The sequence below is a fragment of the Lepisosteus platostomus genome, chromosome 5, assembly GCF_059453375.1.
Source record: "Lepisosteus platostomus isolate fLepPlt1 chromosome 5, fLepPlt1.hap1, whole genome shotgun sequence".
NCBI lineage: Eukaryota > Metazoa > Chordata > Actinopteri > Semionotiformes > Lepisosteidae > Lepisosteus > Lepisosteus platostomus.
In genome coordinates, this window is record NC_142615.1 from 20,724,684 (window position 1) to 20,747,079 (window position 22,396).

The 22,396-nt window shown below is 47.6% G+C and overlaps 1 pseudogene; it reads left to right on the top strand.

The window, feature by feature from the left end:
• The first annotated feature begins 20,090 nt into the window (after positions 1-20,090).
• On the top strand, positions 20,091-20,199 carry LOC148664687 (5S ribosomal RNA; annotated as a pseudogene).
• Positions 20,200-22,396: the final 2,197 nt, after the last annotated feature.

Here is a 22,396-nt window from a genome sequence, read left to right on the forward strand (position 1 = left end):
ATAAATAATACTAATAATAAACTTTATTTTATAATAAATAAATAAAATAAAAAAATAAAAAATAAATAAATAAATAAAAAATTAAAGGTGGCTTCTCAAAGCAGAATGACAACAACAATGAATAAAAAGAATACACAAGATAAAACACAATTACAGTACACACCCTGGATGGTGGTACTAAGTATAGTAGGAGCAGAGGGGTGAAGAATGGAACCAGTTCAGTAAAGTAAAATAATCCACAGAAGGACAGACTGTTGCTGTATTGCTGTGGCCCTCCCTCTTGATTGGTAATCACCATTTGCCAGTGACTTCTCACATGCTGTGTTCAGAGCGTCATACAGTACTATTTTGACAGTCTGTTCCACTGTGTCTCACACCTCAGTGTCAGAATTGTGAAAAGTTTTTAGAACCAGGGGGTAGGTTCATAGCAATAAGCAGAAAGTGCAATCACCCTTTGCTCATCCTTGGTTAACAATATATTCTCAAATGCCATGTTCTAAATTTCCCCTCTAATACTGCTAGTTTAAAATGTCTTGGAAATAATATGAGACTTTTAATGATCAGAAGGCAAGGTCACGGTAAATATGCAGAAAGTGCCAGTGAATTCACGTTTTGCCTTTGTCTTATTTACTTGTTATCTAACATGCCAGTTTGTGTTATTGGGAGTTTGAAAATCGATTTTCTGAAATGTGTTTCATACAAAAATGCTATTTGGACAGTCACTATTTAATTATATATTCCGCTTTAATGAGGATATGTACAGTAATCCATCCGGATGAGTACAATTAAAAATGACTGGAGACAGCCATCTACAGGCGAAAGGTGACATTACAGCAGCACCATGCGAATAAGAAGCCAACTTCAGCCTCATCTTCTGTCGACAGGAGTGTGGAAACAGATGGGTCACCGACACGGGTCAGAAATTATTATTATTATTAGACGAGCAGGTCAGGGTAGTAACGGGAAGTTTGGTCTGTCTGGTTTCCATGACAACAGGCCCGGTGACATAACTCAGTAATTGTTTATTTGGTGACAGTCCGGCGGCTCCAATCTGGTTCATTCCGCCCGACAGCAGGTTTGACGTGTACATTTCGTGTCGGTTTGCGATTCGAGCTGAGACGGGTTCTCTCTGCCAGAGAACAGAAGCACAAGAGTTGGCATTAAAGCGCCGGGTCGTGTTTCTGTGCCAGGAGGATCAGCTGGGCGTGAGTGTTGATGTACCGGAGCCCTCTGCTTGTGAGGAGCTGACAGGAATTGATCAGTGAAGCTTTTAAGTTTTCAAGTTTGCATGTTTGAGGTTGCGTTGTACTTTTGGGATGAAAAGGCTCTACTTACAGAGGTGTTACTGAGTCTGAAATGAGACACATCACACCAAGGTATAAAAAAACAACAATTACTGAGTTATGTCATAATTATGAGATAGCAAAGATCATATGTGTGTATGAACAACCTGTTCCATACACACTGTACAGTACGTCCATCATGATTATCTGTCTTTCAGTCTGATTCCAGGATGCACTCGCTCTTGTCTGAGGATACTCAATGTGATAGTGTCCTCATGGTTAAAAATGTGTTCACATGAGGTCCAGACTGTACCAGTCCATTATGAATAAACACCAGGGGAAGTAGATCTGTGTGTATTTTGCAGTTTAGCTTATCGTCAGGAACACTAAACCTGCAGCTCCAGCACAGCTATCGGCAGCTCGTAGATGCTGTCTCTGCGCAGTGTAACAGGTTGTTCATACACACATACACACATATGATCGTTACTATCTCATAATTTTGAGATTATCTGTTATTATCTTGTAATAATGAGGTAATCTGTTAACAAGATCATCTGTTATCTTGTAATAATGAGGTTATCTGTTAAATATTCTGTTATCTCGTAATAATGAGGTAATCTATTAACAAAATAATCTGTTATCTCGTAATAAAAATAATGTTGCTTTATTGGCCACATACCATTTCTTGCATTAGGAATTTGTCTTTTTGCATACCCCAGCTTGCTCTCCATGAGACCAACAGGGAGAGAAGCTTGGGGTCAGAATGCAGGGTCAGCCATTGTACAGCACTCCTGGAGGTGGGGTTAACAGCCTTGCTCAGGGGCCCAATGGAGTAGGATTCCTCTGCCAGCTGTGGGATTTGAACCAGCAGCCTTCCAAGTCACAGGCACAGATCCTTAGCCACAGAGCCACCACTCCACCCTATAATAATGAGAATTTGGTGTCTAGTAATTATGAAATAACTCAGGTTTTTTCCCTTGATGGCAGCAATGTGCTTTTGTAGGGCAGTGATGACTCTGAGATTGTTTTTGGAATAACAGGACAAGGCCAGGAATAAAATATAAGTCAAGGAGTGATTAGTGTATAGTTCAATACCATTTCCAAAGTATAGAAAATAAAGAAAAAACTTAGGTCTACATCTCATTGTTTTCCCTCTGTATATTACCGCGGTACAAAAAGGCAAAAAGATACACATGCTCACACTGTGGCGTCTCTGGCTCTGGCAGCGTGTTTGGAGAAACAGGTGCAGTAGACGAACAGTATTCTCACACTGGACACAGCCGTGATGCTGATATTTCTCCTGACCTTAGTAAGTGGGTACCTGGGAATTCTTTGTGAACAGAAAGATGCATGTCTCTGTAGAAGACAACAGTTAATCATCTTAGTATAGCATAGTATTTATTCTTTGTTGGTGTTCCTTTGTAAAAGAAATACAGGTAATCCTGGATTTACGACCACTCGCACTTACAACGGCCGTCCCCTTAATCATACTGCTTTCTATAGTGAAGAGAAAAGCCCAGCACTGCTGTCTACTCACCCCCTGAAGGTGATCTAACTCCTGAAGAACGATGTTGATGATCCAGCCTCACAAGCCCCCTCTTCTGCTTTATCCAATGTGATTTATAAGCTTAATTAAGAAATCACTCGGGCCCAGTGTGATTCAGCTGACTACAGTAACGGTAAGTGCAAAACAGCACTTTTTTATTCATTTGTCATTATTGATTACTTTTAGTGTATTGCATTCGATAATATCTATATGATATGATTTTACCATGAGCAAGGAGTAAAACTAGTGAAAAAATGTAACAAAGCAGTATTCTGCAATGTAGCATTTATGCATGTAAATTCTTTACGCATCCGTAAGGTTCATGTAGTATCGTGGTACACGTGATCGTGATTTTCGACTTAGGATGAAATCGACTTATGACGGGATTGTCAGAACCTATCCTCTCTGTAAGTCGAGGACGACTATGATAGTATTGTATTTTTATCCGTTTTCTAAATGCTCCTTCCAATTCAGACACAAACACATTCACACCAGGGCCAATAAAGAGCAAAGACTTTACTTTTTTATTGTCAGTTTATGTTTACAGTTCTTTACTATCTCAGCTAATAATGAAGCTCCAGCTTTAGCATTTAGCAGATGACTCATGTTGTGCGTAAACTCATTTCAGACTGCGTCTGTTTTTTTTTTTTAAGTGAAAGTCTAAGTACTTTGGCCAGGATAGGGAGTTTCAGTGGTCTGGATCCGTAATGTGGCTGGACTAGAAGTGAAGAATATGATTCATGTTTCTCCCTTCTCACACTGCAGAAGGGCAGTTGTAGCACAGCTATGCTGTTGGATTAATCTTGTGTAATATTTTCTTTTGTCACAAAAACAAACAGTTTTGCAATGAAGAAAACAATGTGGCGGCACAAGAGAAGAGTCATTGTTACTGTGCGTTGGTAATTCTTGTAAAAAGATATACTTTTTTGCATTTTATTGTAGTTTCCTTTGTTAAACATTTTAATTGGAAACATTAATTATTCCAGTTCTCAATACAAGAGCAGGAGAGAGATTTGTCATCAATTTCTACATCAATCCATTTTTATTATATTATTTTATTTCTTTATTATTTTTATGTTTCCATAAAACACTCTCTAGATAAAATTAACTAGAAGAGTAACCATAACAATTGCTGCCACTAAGGAAAATGCACCCCTTGGTGTTGGCCTTGTGTAGCACAAAACAAATGCCACATCTTCCTGCACACACACACTCATAACTAGAATTACTGTATAAAGTATTTTATCAACCAAGCTTCAGGCCTTAAATAATCCTTAAACAAAAAAACATGTCACAATACAGTTTAAAGATATTACCAGATTTATGATTACCATAAATCATCAGTTTGTAGAAATGTGTCGTTAGATGGCCAGCAGATATATTACCCTGCAGCTCCCAGCTCCCAGCTCCCAGCTCCCAGTAGGTGTGAGCCCCCCCCTGGTCTTTACCCATCATGGCCTCTTAATAACCCCCATCTCTGAACTGGCTCCATCACTCTGCTCTCCTCCCCACTGAGAGCTGGTGTGTGTGGAGAGGACTGGAGCATCATCCAGGTGGGGGCTACACATTGGTGGTGGTGGAGGGGATCTCCATTAAAGATCTTTGATTCATTAGATTAGATTATTAGATGTTTTCTGTGATGGTTTAAGTGACAGCAGTACTAATATCAATTGCTGGAAGACAATTCTGTTTTTGGAGACTCAGTATTAAATGATGCTCTAGGGAAGGGTCTCTACCTCATTTATATATGACTAATATGCTAATATATACAGTATATTAATATTGTAGCGTTTTGCAGGTTCTTTTTCAGAACTAAAGAACAGTGGAGACACGATTAACCAAGCACTGGCTTTATTTTACAACCACACCAAAACCAAACACAGGATCTACACACACATGAGGAGACTGACGAACACGTACACACATTTAGGGTGGTCATTACCTAACAACACACTCTACTTTTACAGGACTACACAGGGCACTAGAATTACTAGGACATTATTTACTCAGGTAGGGTCAGCCGCTGGTCATCGTGCTGACCCTCAGACTCTCCCCGGCTACCACTCCCAGCATGCCCAGCGGTACTACGAGCGCCTAGGGGCGCTTCCTCCTCACCACCAGGCGAGGGCGTTACACTGCCCCCACCTGAAGCGTCTGGCGTCTCGCCGACGTTGAACACCCCCCTCAGGCTGTACTCGTATTCGGCCAACTGCTGCGGAACCCTGCGTGAGCGGCCGCTGCGCCGCGGTGACGGCTGGCGATCCACGGTCGCCCCACTATCGGCCGGCTCCGGCCCCGGCTGCTCCTCTGGAGCCTCCCCACACGGCTCCTCCTCCCGGGCCCGGTAGGGGGCTAGGCGGTCTCGGTGCAGGACCACCACTCTCCCCCGTGTCCGCAACCGGACATGGTAGCAGACCTCGCCCACCACCCCGAGTACCTCAGCGGGCCCCTCCCACGACGGCGCCATCTTAGGGCTGAGGCCTTTGCGGCGGCGCGGGTTGTACACTCAAACCGAGTCCCCGGGCTGGAAGGCAGGCCCCCTGCAGCGCAGGTCGTAGTACCGCTTCTGCCGGACCCCCGCCTGTGTCAGGTGGGTCCGTGCAAAGCTGTGCACCCGCTGCACCCGCTGCCGCAGGTCCCACTCGTAGTCCGGTCCAGCCGGCGGTGCCGACCCGTCTCCGGGCGGCGGGCCGAAGACCAGGTCCACCGGTGTTCGCATTTCCCGGCCCAGCATGAGCGAGGCCGGGGTGCACCCGGTGGATTCCTGGACCGCGGTCCGATACGCCCAAAGCGCAAGGGGGAGGTGGCGGTCCCAGTCCCGTTGGTGCCGGGACACCAGGGTGGCCAGCTGGGTGGCGAGCGTCCGATTAAACCGCTCCACCAACCCGTCGCTCTGGGGATGCAGCGGGGTGGTCCGCGTCTTAGTGATCCCCAGGCGCTGGCACACTCTGGCGAAGACCTGGGACTCGAAGTTACGCCCCTGGTCACTGTGTAACTCCTCCGGCACCCCCAGCCTGGCAAACATCCCCTCCAGCAGTGCATCGGGAGCCCCGCGGAGCGACCGAGGCACCACCAGCTGCCACCGTACCTCGCCACTGGAGGATACCCGCCACCCCCGGCGCAGCACCCCGTCCTTTACCTCCAAGGCCTCCCACAGGGCGCAGAGGGCCTTGACGGACTTCGGGTGCGGGGCGAGCTCCTCTCGTGTAGGCCGCACTCCTGCTGCCCTCCAGCGGAGCACCGGGCCCACGTCAGGATCAGCTGCCTGACGCTGCGCCAGGTCTGGCAGGCCCACCCCCAGCGGCCCCTCCCGGGCCGTGGCCGCGGCGCTCACCCCCGCCACGGTGCGGACAGCCTCCTCACGCTGCTCCCGCCGGGCGCAGTGGTGGCAGTCCGCGGCCTCGCAGGGGCGCCGCGAGAGAGCGTCGGCATTGAGATGGCGGGACCCCGCACGGTGCACGACAGTCGTACTCCTGCAGGATCTCTATCCATCGCGCCATCTGTCCCTCTGGCTCCTTAAAGTGGAGCAGCCAGGTGAGGGACGCATGGTCGGTCCTCAACCGGAACTGGGTCCCGAACAGGTACGGCCTGAAATGGTGGACCGCCGCCATCACCGCCAGCAGCTCGCGACGGGTCACGCAGTAGTTCCGCTCAGGCCTAGTCAGAGCCCGACTAAAGTAAGCCACTACGCGCTCCCCATCCGGCCCCTCCTGCGCCAACACCGCCCCCACCCCCGAGTCACTCGCGTCGGTGTCGAGAATATACGGCAACCGCGGGTCGGGGTAGGCCAGCACGGGGGCCCCCACCAGAGCTTCGCGCAACCGGCCAAAGGCAGTCTCACAGCCCGAGTCCCAGTCAAAACGGCGGCCCTTGTCGGTGAGGCGGTGCAGCGGGGCAGCGATGCTGGCAAAGTCCCGGACGAACCCCAGTACGAGTACGAGGCCAACCCCAGAAAGCTGCGGAGCTCCGCGACGGTGCGTGGAGTTGGCCAGCCCCTCACTGCGGCGACCTTACCTGGGTCCGTAGCCACCCCTCGCGGTCCAACAACATGTCCCAGGAAGCTCACCTCCCACCGCAGGAGCTCGCACTTGCGGGGGTTGAGCCTCAGGCCAGCATGGCGGGTGCAGGCCAGCACCGCCTGGAGGTTCGTCAAGGCCTGGTCGAAACTCCGTGCATGAACCAGCAGATCGTCCAGATATAACACACACTGGTTCCGCGGGACCGATGCCAGCACCCTCTCCATCAGCCTCTCGAACGTCGCCGGGGCATTGCACAGGCCAAAAGGCATGACAGTAAACTGCCAGAGGCCCTGGCCGATGGAAAAGGCCGTCTTCGGGCGAGCCTCGGGAGTAAGCGGTACCTGCCAGTAGCCGCAGCGGAGGTCCAGGGAGCTGAACCAGGTCGACCCGGTGATGTAGTCCAGGGCGTCATCTATCCTCGGCAGGGGGTAGGAATCTTTCCGGGTGACCTCGTTCAGCTTGCGGTAGTTGACGCAGAACCTCCACGAGCCGTCTTTTTTTTTAACCAGTACGGCTGGCGCCGACCACGGGCTCGCGGAGGGCTCAATCACCCCCGCTGCGGCCATCTCCCGGATCTTTTCCTCGGCGGTGGTCCGCTTGGCGTGGACCATGCGTCCTGGTGGGATGCGGATGGGCCGAGCGTCGCCGGTGTTGATCTCGTGTTGGACCAGGGCAGTGCGGGTGCAGTCCTCATCCCTCGCCGCAAAGAGGTCTTCGTTCTGGGCGAGTAGCTCCTGGAGCCGCTGCCGCTGGTCCTGATCGAGGCCCTCGCAGCTCCGCTGGAAGAGGTCCTCAACGGCACGCTTCGCTTCCACGCAACGCTCGGCCCCCGCCGCCGCCTTGTCTGGCCCCCCGGCCGACTCAGGGGCAGGATCCGGCACGCTCGCTCCCCGGCTCGCAGGCCTGGTCTGCCCCGGCGACTGACGCCGCCGCCGCTGCCTCTTGTTCCCCCGGCTCCGGCAAGCCCGTGTCCCTCGGCCTTCGCCGGACCTGCCCTCCACCAGGTGCAGTCGCTCCCCCTGCCACACCAACTCCTGCCGGTCCAAGTCCAACCTGGCCCCCACTCGCTGCAGTAGGTCCAGCCCCAGAATGCAGTCCTCCTGGATGGGTGCGAGGTAGCAGGGGTGGCACACCATCGCTGCACCTAGACGGAAGGCAAGCACCTGTTTCCCCCGGACTGCAGCGAGCTGGCCCGTCACGGTCCTTAGCCGCAGGCTGGAGGCCTCCCATCCTGGGGGGTTGGTGCCCTTGGTGTCGGGGAGGACGCCCGGCCGGAGTAGGGTTACCGATGAACCGGTGTCGAGTAGGGCCAGGCAGGGTTGGTCCTCGATTTTGCAGTGGAGGTACAGGCCCCGGCTACAGCCGACTCGCCCCACGGTGGCGTGAGGGGCGCCGGTCTTAACAGCGCTCTCCGGAGCGGGGGTTGAGGTGTTCGAGGGGCGGCCTTCCCCACGCTGAGCCGCCCCATTCCCGTTTCCCGACGCCGATCGGGGAGTGCGAGGTTCGGGTGCCCGGCAGAACCGGGCTCGGTGTCCTCTTTTCCCGCAGCGGTTGCAAATCAGCGTGCGGGGCTTTTCCGCGGGGGTCGCTGCCCGGGCTGGCTCCTCTTCCCCCTCGCTGGATTCCTCCGTCGCCGTCTCGGTCAGCCGGCAGGGCGCACTGCATCTGCTGGCACTTCCAGTCACCCCGAACACGGCCTCAGCCCGTGTAGCAAGGGCCAAGGCCTGCTCCAGCGATGTTGGCCTGGCCAGCTGCACGTGGCGCCGCAGCTCCTCTGGTGAGAGGGCCTTGAGAAAAGCCTGGAAAGCCATCTCCCGCTGCGCCTCCCGGGGGAAAGTTGGGTATCCTCGGCGGGCGAGGAACGCGACATCAGCGGCAACCGGGCCCAGTCGCTCTCCTGGTCGGCGCCGCCGCAGGGCCAGCCTCTCCCGCATCAAGTCCAGCGCCTCCTCTACACCGAAACGCAGCTGGAGAGCCGCCGCCAGCGCCGTGTATTCGCCTCTGTCCTCCTCCGGGACGTCCAGGAGCACCTGGCAGGCTACTCCTTCCATCTCCGCCCGGCTCCAGCCATTCGTCCAGGCCGCGAGCTGGAACTGCGCCTCGGAGATTTCCCACGGCGCTTCCCCATTGTAGCGACCTGGTCGCACCCGCGCTGATGGGTATGGGAATCGCTGATCGGCTCCGGCAGGGAGAGTATCCTCTATCGGAGGTGTCCCCTGACCAGGAGTAGCGGCCAGTCGCCCCAATTCTACCGGCAGAACCACTATTGAATAGCCCTGGGGCTGTGGCCACCTGTCGCACCCAGAAGTTGCTCAGGCTCCCTATGTGCGCTGCCGATGGGTTCTGTTTCTTCCAGCGTCAGCCGGCGCTTAACAGAATCAGGTAGTGTCTACCACGAGTTGTCCATTCTGCCCAATGTAGCGTTTGCAGGTTCTTTTCACAACAAGGACAAGTGGAGACGCGATTAACAAACAAGCATTAGCTTTATTCATTTACAACCACACAAAACCAAACACAGGATCTACACACACATGAGGAGACTGACGAACACGTACACACATTTAGGGTGGTAATTACCTAACAACACACTATACTTTTACAGGACTACACAGGGCACTAGAATTACTAGGACATTATTTACTCAGGTAGGGTCAGCCGCTGGTCATCGTGCTGACCCTCAGACTCTCCCCGGCTACCACTCCCAGCATGCCCAGCGGTACTACGAGCGCCTAGGGGCGCTTCCTCCTCACCACCAGGCGAGGGCGTTACAATATGGACTCCCAGGAGGCTCCCATACTTCGGATTCTTGCGTTCTTATCAGAACATACTGATGCGCAAACATATTCATTACCATATTTCAAAGCATTGGAATAATATATGTCGTACAGCAACACAAAAACAGGAAGACAAGTATCACAGCTACTATAATCGGTGTTAGTAACTTAAAGAAAAACATTCCCCCTGGCCCAAACAGTGATTCTAACCAGGAGAGAAATGGGTGAGGCTGTAGAATGAGGCATTAAAACACATACATAACAAGATGCATTACATTTCTTTAACTTTACAGTATGATTTATAAGTTTATACCACAAATTACTCATATCCCCCTCATTATCAGTTTCATTCAGCCAGTTTGTATACAAAGAGGCTTCGTATTTAGATTCTTCCTCTTTCTGGGTGGTGATAGGCTTCCACATAAAAAGGAAAAAGGCTGGGCACATCAGTCCCAAGCATGTGATCCCCATCTATCCCTGTGGAGACATCACTCCTGCGCTTTGCTCAGTTCGTTTGTGACCTTTTTACAGTGGGAAGCATGAATTCAGGGCACCCTTTCCGTGACTTTCACAGCAGTCGCAGTGGTCAGCAGCCTTGGTACGGCCCCCTCCACCTGAGTGAACACCACTTCTTTTTCCTGAAGTCTTTCACCAGAAGAGTAATAACTCTTAGAAAAATCTACACATTGTTCCACTGCCTCAGCTGTGCCATTTTGCAGAACAATTCTAGCTGAAGTTGTAAAATTTCTCATTGGCCCGTTCCTGCAAAACATCTTATTATGAACAAACAAATCATAATAATAATGTGCATCTAGGGGAATCACTCCCAAGGGTAATCCCCCTTAAAACTATAGTGTTCTACCCATCAGGTTCTGCCACTAGATAAGAGAACCTTTCCCATGAAATCATTTTTTGACCTTCATGATCCCTTCAGGGCGTACAATTAGCACAGAAGCAGCAGCTTTAGTCCACATGTTTTTCAAGCAGGATATTAACAGTATGATTATAATGAATAATACCAGACACACAAATATGTATTGAACCAGAGACCCTTTCCAGGTTCCTAGCACAGACTGTAGCCATGCACCAATGCCCCAATCATCTGGATTATAATTATGATATATATTTTTCTTCATCATAGATGTGCTTTGCTAAGTCATTAATTTGCTAATAATTGTCTAGAATACAAGTACTGTTTAGTCTTTGCTCACCTAAACAGCTGTCTATCACCCTAATAGAGAATGGCCTAAAACTGTGATTATAGCGAGGAGCATACAGTTATTTCCATTCTAATACATCTGAGTTACACTCAGACTAAAAGCAGGGCTATTTACCCATGCCAATAAACCTAAATAATCACCTCTATCAAAGGGGATTACTCCCATGAGCATCTTTTATAGCAATACAATCCCAACAGGAGCTCTGATTATTATTTGTGGCTGACTGATAAAGTATTGATTCCATATCCCCATTTATTAAAGTAAAACTCCTTACACTTAACAGGTACACTGTCACCCCCCCTCAGGAAGCTCAACAAACACAGAAACAGTGACAATATAATAATGTTCACTCAGTCTCTGGTGCAGTGGTTCGGTGTCAGCGCAATGCGTAGATCCAGCGATCTCATCCTGTCACTCAGATGGCAGAGTCGGTAGTCAGTTGCACTTGATATGGTCCTTCCCAGCAGGGTTGCAACATCTGGCAGGGTATATCTTCCTCACCCACACCCACTCGCCAGGTATCAGGTCGTGTCTTCCCTCTACTGGAGGTCTCCAAGTGTCCAGCACCTGTTCACCAGCCCCGTGCACCACTTCAATTAACAACCTACAATACTACAATAGAGAATTAGCAAATTCAACAATCCATTAGCCAAATTCATCCCTAGGAAGTTTCGTTGATTGGCCTGTGATGATATCAAACAGGCTCTATTACACAGTTCTGTTTGATCCAGCCCGCATCCCATGGTGTTCCTTCAGTCTGATGTCTAGTCAATCTTTTCTGTTCCTTCATTCCACTGTTCTAGCAGACTGAGGGTGATCTCAGTCCATCTCACCCCGAATAATCCAGCCACAGCCTGTCCCTTGATCATAATACATGCGGTAGGGCAGTGCCCACCAAGGGCTTATCTCCATCATCAAGTGTTTGGTAGACACAGAGGCAGTGACAGCAACCCACTGGGAAAACAGATTATAAGAGCCAAGGTTGTAAACATTTGGTACTGCATGAAAGGTTTCTCAGGAGCAGGCCTTTTGAGCTGTAGCACCTGCACCTGAACTGTAGTTGAGTTCCTTTGATAAGCATCACATTGAGATGCCACATAAGTGGCTACTGCTTCAAACACGGTCCCCACCCAGGTTTGGGTAACCAGCACACCATTTGACTCACACCCAGGTGTCCGACACAGTGCATTAGTCGAGCTACAAAGGGCATTAGGCTGTGAGGGCATGCAGAGCGTCCAGTGTGCTGGCAGCACCACACTCTTTTCTAACCATGTCCTTTTCTCTGCTTTAGAGGCCTCAGCCTGAATATCCTGTAGCTGTCCCCTTTTCACCAACAGAGGTCTCACAGGGGTCTCAGACTCCTGTTCTACCAGGACTGTGCACCTGACAGCTACATCTGCAAAGTTGTTCCCTCGAGGTACTGGAAACATTTCTTTATTATGTGATTTATACTTTACCACAGCTACTTCAGTCAGTAGCTGCAAAGCTTCTAACAGTTCAGAGACAAACCCAGCATTCTTGATTGGAGTCCCTTCCATGTTGGGGAAATCCCTATTCCTTCACTGCCATCCAAAATTGTGGCATACACCAAATGTATATATACAGTCTATATAAATTGCTACAATTTTCCATTTAGCATATTTACAAGTTTCAATTAAATATTTTCATTTGGTCTGCTAGTTCTACACCAGATTATTCACAGTTTATACAGCCAGGCAGGTAGCCTGCACAACACATAAACACGGCCCCTTGGCCACCGCATCAAGGGGTCCTGAATAATAATAACCCACCAGACGATGCCTATCTCCATGCTCCTGCACCAGCACAACGGCTCACAACCCATTTCTTTCACTTACAGACAGATTACATGCAGATGATCAGTCTGAGGGAATACAGTCCAGGGCCAGTGTCTGCAAGAAAGCTTGTTTCAAAACATCAAAAACAGTTTGTGCTGCAGGGGTCAAGGCAATTTTGTCTTTAGACTGCACTACCCCCCTTAAACCAATACGTCACTGGACAAGCTCGTTCTGAGAAGGCATTCACCCTGGCTTTATCATGTAGTTGGTTTTATACTCCTTTTTTTCCTCTTTAGATCCAATACTTGGAGAAGCCCGGCCTTATGGATTCCGTAATTAGGTAAAACAATCACAATATCACATAACTCTATTGAGTTAGTTTACATAAATGCTATTTCATGCAGTAATTCCTTATAAAATGCTGCGGTCTGGGCCTAAAATAGGTCTGGGGTGTCCCCCACCCACATCAGTAGTTGAAACTGTACATCTTTTCCCAAGCAGACTCTGACAGCTTATATTTGCTTTAAACACAACCCTTGCACCCCTTCTCCTGTAGCCTCCTGTTACCCGTTAGAAAACTTTATATCACATCTTTATGCTGTTTTAGTCTAAAAACAGGACAGCTGTGCTCCTGTGTCCCCCAGTTACTGCACACTGTAAGATTATTTCACTTTTATTTAAATCCTGAGATAAATTTAGGAAGGCTACAGAGGGGTTTACTAGATTAAAACTGTTAGTTCACGCACGGCTCTCGTTTCAGCTTCTGACATGTTCTTTAATTGTGAAATCAAGCCTCTTTCTTACAATTTCTCCAAAAAACACCTTTTTTTTAGTAACTGTACACCAGCTTATTAGTAGTTTTGTCTTTGGGGTTTTATATCTCGGTATAACATTAAAGTCGCACAATAATTTCAACAAACTGGCGGCTCCCTTTTCTCCTCCTTGGGAGTCTTTTTACCCCATTTGCAGCGCTCGCACTTCTGCATGCATGCTTCACAAGTTATTAAATCAAATCTGTCTCCGCTGTCCGTAATATCAGGAAAGCATAGTTGTACATTCTTGGCAACATCAGGTTTTATCATCAGCAACATCAACCCACTCAAGTAAATTTGTTTTATTACTGTGGAAGTATCTTCATTCACTTCCTTCTCATCGGCTAACCCCGAGTATAATATCCATAAAGCTATAAACCTTTCTGTAAAATCTGAAACATCCTCACTTCCTTCTGCTGACATGCTGTCTAATCAGTTTTCGGTGGGTAATGCTCTTTCAAAAATCTCCACACTAATTCCCACCCTTCTCCTAGATTCTCTCTTAAGGCGTTCTATTTCTTCTTTTGCTGTTTCTTTTTCTGCATATATAACTTCGTTTCGTTCAGCCATTGCTTTTAGCTTTTCCATCAGAGATTTTTGTGTCTCATCTATGATATTCTGTTGAATTCTCAAATATTCCTCTAAATATTGTTTATTTTTATCCAAATGTTCATACACTTTTCTACATTCCTGTTCAGCCTAAATTCCGTCCGACATATTTCTTTGTTTCACTTTGGATTAATCAAACTTTTTTTTTTCTTCACACCAAACCATTTTCACTTCTCCCACGCGCCCCGCGGAACCCCCCAGTCGAGACAAACTGACGAACTATCACAATTCAGGAACACGGGCCAGGTTCCAAATCCTGGCTTTAAACACACAGTTGAATCGAGTTACCATTTTCGGCTCTTCTGCGAGTACAGTTCTAGTTACTACCTTCAGCCATACTGCAGTCGTGTACCAGGATGCAACACCTGGATTGTTTCGCACGGGCAGGGCGAGACGCTATTCCTTCAGCAATCCCTTTTTTTCTACCCCACCTTCACAAAACAGGCATCTAAAAACACATACACCATTAACTCATTTTTCTGTTGTACTTGCTTCAGCACCACAGCAACATGGAGAGAACAAGGGACTTTTTAGAAAAGAGGAGTCCTTACCTCTTTTTAGAAGCGGCCGCCTAACTTTTCCTCTCCATGTCCGTGTGGTTTAATTTAGATGGATACTTCTTCATCATTTGGGTCATGTATCCGCCAATCTGCCTCCTCCTTTTTAGAGGACGTTGTAAACCTTTAGGAACAATATAATCTAGCAACAAGGTTATGTCACTGTAATTAGGCTTAAGACAATCAAGAACAAGGCTTGCCTTTCTTCGAAATTCTTTACGGTCATCAGGCAATTTAGGAAAAGACTTAACTAATGCAAATAATTCACTAGGAGACCAATGTCAATGTACATATGCTGGAGTTCCTTCTGGACCTGTTAAAGTGCACATTGGCATTTCACGAACAAGTGAAAAGGCTTTGGCTCCGGACCACTTTCTAGTTTTGGTGGAGACTTTTTCTTTTTAGAAGGCATGGTCATGACTTTAGCTGCAGCTTGCTGTTCTTTAGTTTCAAGACTAGTCTTTTTTGAAGCTTCCCATTATTTCTGTGATTTCTCTTTCCATTACATAAGCTTTCCAATTCGCTTTCTTTCCGTTCTTCTCCTTCTCTTCTTAGTTTCCCCTTCTTCAGAAAACTTATTTTTCCTAATTCAACTTTCCTCTGTCCATTCTGATTCACTTACAAAGATCCTTCATAGTTATGGGCCCCTAATTATCATATATAAATTATGTGCAAGTTCCCTTACACCTATTACCCTAGCTTTACAGTTCATGAACATAAAACATTTTTTTTACTCTAACCCAGGCTATAATTGTTTCTCTGAATTTGTTGTACATGTACTTTTGCTGGACTGCTCGGTCCCATTTTCATCTTTGAATTTTAATTTCCCATTTTTACCAATCGGTGCCTTACTTAGAACCTTATCACATCAACTACTCCGCAGAGCAAAAACCACACGTCTGTGTTAAGATAAGTTCTTTATATGAGTCCCAGACTCATCAAACCCACGTGAGAACACCCCTGTGGCTCGCTTCTCAAACTATTAATTTTTAAGGATCACTTACTGGCGTCAGACAGCTGCCAATTCTCCAGACGCGTCTCTGGAAGGATAAACAATTTATCCTCTGAGGTTCGTCCAATTTTGCTAAAATTGTCAGGGTCCAGATGGAGTTTCAGCAGCCGTTCGCGTTCAGGTTTCTGATCCCGGACGAGCCCCCAAATTGTCATGGAACTATCAAGGAAGCCACAAGAGAGAGTTCTCACCTGAGTAAGGTCTTTATTTCAATATTGCAAGCCCTGCTGCCACTTCGCAAAGTGCAACCAGAGACTCAATTTGTTACAAGCAGTACAGGGTTTTTAAAAGATGTTGCGCTGTAAAAAAGCTCAGCGCTTTGTCCTTTCTAAAAGTTCCCCTTTCCCTAAGAGAAAACAGATTACATCTGTAGCGGCGAGGCTTAATAATAAGACAGAATTAAGTGTTTCTGAGCTTTCCCAAATTTGGCCTCATTTCTCTGTTCATCTCTGTGGTGCAGCCACAGAGAAACCATTCATGCAAGGTGATTTAAGGTCCAAGGACAGCTCCCAAAGGGGGATGCACTTAGCTAAGCCTGGCTATCATGATCAATGGTCACCCATTGGTGCCTATCTGTCTAGGGAGTGCCAGTTGGACATCTGGATTGCATTCCTAAGTGTCAGGACTAAGTGACTCATATCTCACCTTGATCAACCAATCAGGGACCGGTAGGGCCGAGTAACCCACGTGGGACTCTGATGCCCATGGAACTTTCAGCCAATCAATGAGTTGAAGTTCCTCCAGGTAAAAACAGGCAACACAGAGAGCCTGTGAGATTCAGATTCAGATTCAGATTGAGATTCAGCAAGATTCTGGAGAGGATTCTGTGGACTGTTCTAAAGGGAATTCAAAAGAGAATTCCAGGGCAGGACGGCCCAGGAGCAGAAGGCTCCCAAGGGCAGGACATTCTCGCAGCGCGCCTCCTGACCATCCTGAGACTCAGCCCGGACAACCACGGAACGGCCAGTGTGTCCGAGTGCCAGAACCTTCCTTTGTTCGAAGAGTCTAGAGTGGAGGTTGCCAGAGAGTAACCAGCAGCAGGCCTTGTGAACAGGTCGGAACTGTGGAAAGCTGAATCACTATTCAGAACTAGCTCTTCATCAGGAACGAACCGGTCCTCTTCCTGACTTGCTGGGACCCACAGTCATCTTTTCTCCTGTGCACAAACTTTGCTAGTTAAAGCCAACAATGAGCATCAGCAGCGCACCGTCGCAAGCCGCACAGCACAGCCTGGCACCGAGCCAGAGAGCGCGGATTGGACAGCAACAGCCTGCAACTGTTCCTTTGTGCCCGCAGGAGATCTGAATCCCCAAAGATTGGATGAGTATTCAACTTCAATGCATTACAGCTCGAGAATTCAATTGTTATCCCAACCAGTTGATATCAATTTAATTCCTAAGACTTATGTACTTGTTTGAGTATCTAATGTAGAAGTTGTAACCAAGTTCACTTTACGAAACGGTCTTAATGAATGATATACTGAACGTATGTCCTCTTGATATGTATAACTCTTTGTAACTGATTGAATATATATCTTTTGTATTCTGATAACCCTCTCGATAAGATCTGTTAGGTTTATATGCATATTCTATGTATTAATAAATGTATCCTCGTGTATTAGTACCTGTGTGTGCGCGTTGTTTGAGTTATGTCGCATGGTTGGATTCTAAAGCCATCAAAAGAATCAACTTTGTGATTTACTGCTACAATTAATAATTGTCTCAGTAAATGCCCAAACCCTACAGAACTGGTGCCTTCAGAGAGCCACTATGATTACATATTTGGCGTCCCTGAACCGGCTTAATCTACACATCAAAAAGCGAGAGAAGAAGCACTAGATTTGTTATTCAAAGCTAATCAGTTACTTTCAGCTAATTCTAACGACCCAGAAAGCATATATTGTTTTGGTACATTGTCTTCTAAAGTAACCTAAACAGTGTACTTTGTTGATACACTGTTTTCTAAAATTCTGCACGTACTGTAGCACAGCATTTACATCCTTGAAATATATTATCTTTGTAGATTAAGCTGACCCAGGGACGCCAAATAATGTAGGGAAAACCGGTCCAGGGACGCCAAATATGTAATCATAGTGGCTCTCTGAAGGCACCAGTTCTGTAGGGTTTGGGCATTTACTGAGACAATTATTAATTGTAGCAGTAAATCACAAAGTTGATTCTTTTGATGGCTTCAGAATCCAACCATGCGACATAACTCAAACAACGCACACACACAGGTACTAACACATGAGGATACATTTATTAATACATAGAATATGCATGTAAACCTAACAGATCTTATCGAGAGGGTTATCAGAATACAAAAGGTATATATTCAATCAGTTACAAAGTGTTACACATATCAAGAGGACATACATTCAGTATATCATTCATTAAGACCGTTTCGTAAAGTGAACTTGGTTACAACTTCTACATTAGATACTCAAACAAGTACATAACTCTTAGGAATTAAATTGATATCAACTGGTTTGGATAACAATTGAATTCTCGAGCTGTAATGCATTGAAGTTGAATACTCATCCAATCTTTGGGGATTCAGATCTCCTGCGGGCACAAAGAAACAGTTGCAGGCTGTTGCTGTCCAATCCGCGCTCTCTGGCTCCGTGCCAGGCTGTGCTGTGCGGCTTGCGACGGTGCGCTGCTGATGCTCACTGTTGGCTTAACTAGCAAAGTTTGTGCACAGGAGAAAAGATGACTGTGGGTCCCAGCAAGTCAGGAAGAGGACTGGTTCGTTCCTGATGAAGAGCTAGTTCTGAATAGTGATTCAGCTGTCCACAGTTCCGACCTGTTCACGAGGCCTGCTGCTGGTTACTCTCTGGCAACCTCCACTCTAGACTCTTAGAACAAAGGAAAGTTCTGGCACTCGGACACACTGGCCATTCCGTGGTTGTCCGGGCTGAGTCTCAGGATGGTCAGGAGGCGCGCTGTGAGAATGTCCTGCCCTTGGGATTCTCCTTTGAATTCCCTTTAGAATTGTTGAATCTGAATCTGAATCTGAATCTCAATCTCCCAGGCTCTCTGTGTTGCCTGTTTTACCTGGAGGAACTTCAGCTCATTGATTGGCTGAAAGTTCCATGGGCATCAGAGTCCCACGTGGGTTACTCGGCCCTACCAGTCCCTGATTGGTTGATCAAGGTGAGATATGAGTCACTTAGTCCTGACACTTAGTAATGCAGTCCAGATGTCCAACTGGCACTCCCTAAACAGATAGGCGCCAATGGATGACCATTGATCATGATAGCCAGGCTTAGCTAAGTGCATCCCCCTGTGGGAGCTGTCCTTATCAAAAGAAAACATCTTGCATGAATAGTTTCTCTGTGGCTGCACCACAGAGATGAACAGAGAAATGGGGCCTCATTTGGGAAGCTCAGAAACACTTAATTCTGCCTTATTATTTAAGCCTCACCGCTACATCTTAAAGCACCAATATATTTCTTGCAAAGCTCTCAACATTTTAAGAATCAATTTACTTATTAGATTTCCACTTCAAGACTTGTTCGGCTGGCGTTCTGGGAGTCGCGTTTATCAGAATTGTATTGAAATCGTTTCCCACAGAGCTCAGATGTCAAAGCACAGCAGCAGCTCTCCACAGCGATCCTCTATAGCGCCCTTTCTCCCGCAGCTCCGTCCTCATTGGAAGGAAGCAAGAGTGAAAGGCTGAAGTGAAATTGAGCGGGGACGAAGGCAGTGAAGAGAGAGAACGTGGGAAGAAGAGAAAAACGCAGGGGAAAAAAAGCAGCGTCGTAAAAGAGGTGACAGAGCTGTCCTCTCTATAAGTGGGGTGCCAGCGAGCTTTGCTCTAGCTTACGGCCACACCCCCTTGAGCATGCCTGATCTTGGAAGCTGAACAGGGATGGGCCTGGTTAGTACTTGGATGGGAGACAGCCTGGGAATACCGGGTGCTTTTAAGCGCAGGAGGCGCCCTATCCCCGCTTGCTCGCTCATTCCCCTGTTCACAAGTGCAGTGCGGCTTGTCCTTCTGTTTATTTGTCAGCTCTGGCGAGACACGGGTGCTTGTGTATTAGCGTGAGCGTTTTTTTTATTCTGATCATGAACAGTTTTACAAGTCCGCAAAGGATCGAGGAAAGGTTTATCGCCAGCTGAAAAGAGACACAGCGCTTCGGCTGTGGAGACTTGCTCGGCTGGCGTTCGGGGAGTCGCGTTTTTCAGAATTGTATTGAGATCGTTTTCCACAGAGCTCAGATGTCAAAGCACCGCAGAAGCTCTCCACAGCGATCCTCTATAGCGCCCTTTCTCCCACAGCTCCGTCCTCATTGGAAGGAAGCAAGAGTGAAAGGTTGAAGTGAAATAGAGCGGGGACGAAGGCAGTGATGAGAGAGAACGTGGGAAGAAGAGAAAAACGCAAGGGAAAAAAGCAGCGTTGTAAAAGAGGTGATGGAGCTGTCCTCTCTATAAGAAGGGTGCCAGCGATCCTTGCTCTTGCTTATGGCCACACCCCCTTGAGCACGCCTGATCTCGGAAGATAAACAGAGATGGGCCTGGTTAGTACTTGGATGGGAGACTGCCTGGGAATACCAGGTGCTGTAAGCTTTTAAGCGCAGGAGCTTGTAAAACTGATCATGAACAGTTTTACAAGTCCGCAAAGGATCGAGGAAAGGTTTATCGCCAGCTGCAAAGAGACACAGCGCTTCCGCTGTGGAGACTTGTTCGGCTGGCGTTCGGGGAGTCGCGTTTTTCAGAATTGTATTGAGATCGTTTTCCACAGAGCTCAGATGTCAAAGCACAGCAGCAGCTCTCAAAAAAGCAGCGTCGTAAAAGAGGTGACGGAGCTGTTCTCTCTATAAGAAGGAGAAGAAGAAGAGGAACAGAGGATTTGTTTGTCTTAAGTTAGACTTTGTTTTTTGTGTTATTTTGGTGTTTTTGGTTGATTTTTGAAGCCCTCCCCTTCAGCCTAGCTCTGTTTGGGGAGGGGAGAGACTTTTGGGTTTTTTTTGTTGCTTTTTTGTTGCTTTCTGAGTCCTGTTTGTGTTTTAATGGAAGGAAAAAACATGGAGGCAGAGAATGTTATTGTAGTGGAGGAGGACAGTGGTGTAGGTAAGAGAAGGATGAGGAATTTGGACCGACCCCCCTGGCGGGTTTTTGCAAGGGCGCATACTGTTGTGGTGGATGGAAAAAACATGGAGGCAGAGAATGTTATTGTAGTGGAGGAGGACAGTGGTGTAGGTAAGAGAAGGATGAGGAATTTGGACCGACCCCCCTGGCGGGTTTTTGCAAGGGCGCATACTGTTGTGGTGGATGTGAGCGGCGTGGAGAAACCGTCTGCGGGTGCTATTATCGCAGCTGTGTACGGCGTCTGTGGGGAGGGCTCTCTTTTTGCCTGCCGCCCCCAGACGCCAAAAGAGTTTGAACTGACTCTGGACTCAAAAGAACATGCGGACGCGGTGGCTGTGGGGCTGGATGTGCAGGGCACACCCTGCTACTGCCGCTGGCTGGAGCGGAAGGAGGTAGTGGTGTCCTTCCTCCACCTCCCGGCATACAGTGCCTTGCGAAAGTATTCGGCCCCCTTGAACTTTTCAACCTTTTGCCACATTTCAGGCTTCAAACATAAAGATATACATTTTTTATTTTATGTGAAGAATCACCAACAAGTGGGACACAATTGTGAAGTGGAACGAAATCTATTGGATTTTTGAAACTTTTTTAACTAATAAAAAAATGAAAAGTGGGGCGTGCAAAATTATTCGGCCCCCTTGCGTTAATACTTTGTAGAGCCACCTTTTGCTGCGATTACAGCTGCAAGTCGCTTGGGGTATGTCTCTATCAGTTTTGCACATCGAGAGACTGAAATTCTTGCCCATTCTTCCTTGCAAAACAGCTCAAGCTCAGTGAGGTTGGATGGAGAGCGTTTGTGAACAGCAGTTTTCAGCTCTTTCCACAGATTCTCGATTGGATTCAGGTCTGGACTTTGACTTGGCCATTCAAACACCTGGATACGTTTATTTGTGAACCATTCCTTTGTAGATTTTGCTGTATGTTTGGGATCATTGTCTTGTTGGAAGATAAATCTCCGTCCCAGTTTCAGGTCTTTTGCAGACTCCAACAGGTTTTCATCCAGAATGGTCCTGTATTTGGCTGCATCCATCTTCCCCTCAATTTTAACCATCTTCCCTGTCCCTGCTAAAGAAAAGCAGGCCCAAACCATGATGCTGCCACCACCATGTTTGACAGTGGGGATGGTGTGTTGAGGGTGATGAGCTGTGTTGCTTTTATGCCAAACATATCGTTTTGCATTGTGGCCAAAAAGTTCGATTTTGGTTTCATCTGACCAGAGCACCTTCTTCCACATGTTTGGGGTGTCTCCCAGGTGGCTTGTGGCAAACTTTAGACGAGACTTTTTATGGATATCTTTGAGAAATGGCTTTCTTCTTGCCACTCTTCCATAAAGGCCAGATTTGTGCAGTGTAAGACTGATTGTTGTCCTATGGACAGACTCTCCCACCTCAGCTGTAGTTCTCTGCAGTTCATCCAGAGTGATCATGGGCCTCTTGGCTGCATCTCTGATCAGTCTTCTCCTTGTCTGAGCTGAAAGTTTAGAGGGACGGCCAGGTCTTGGTAGATTTGCAGTGGTCTGATACTCCTTCCATTTCAAGATGATCGCTTGCACAGTGCTCCTTGGGATGTTTGAAGCTTGGGAAATCATTTTGTATCCAAATCCGGCTTTAGACTTCTCCACAACAGTATTACGGACCTGCCTGGTGTGTTCCTTGGTCTTCATGATGCTCTCTGC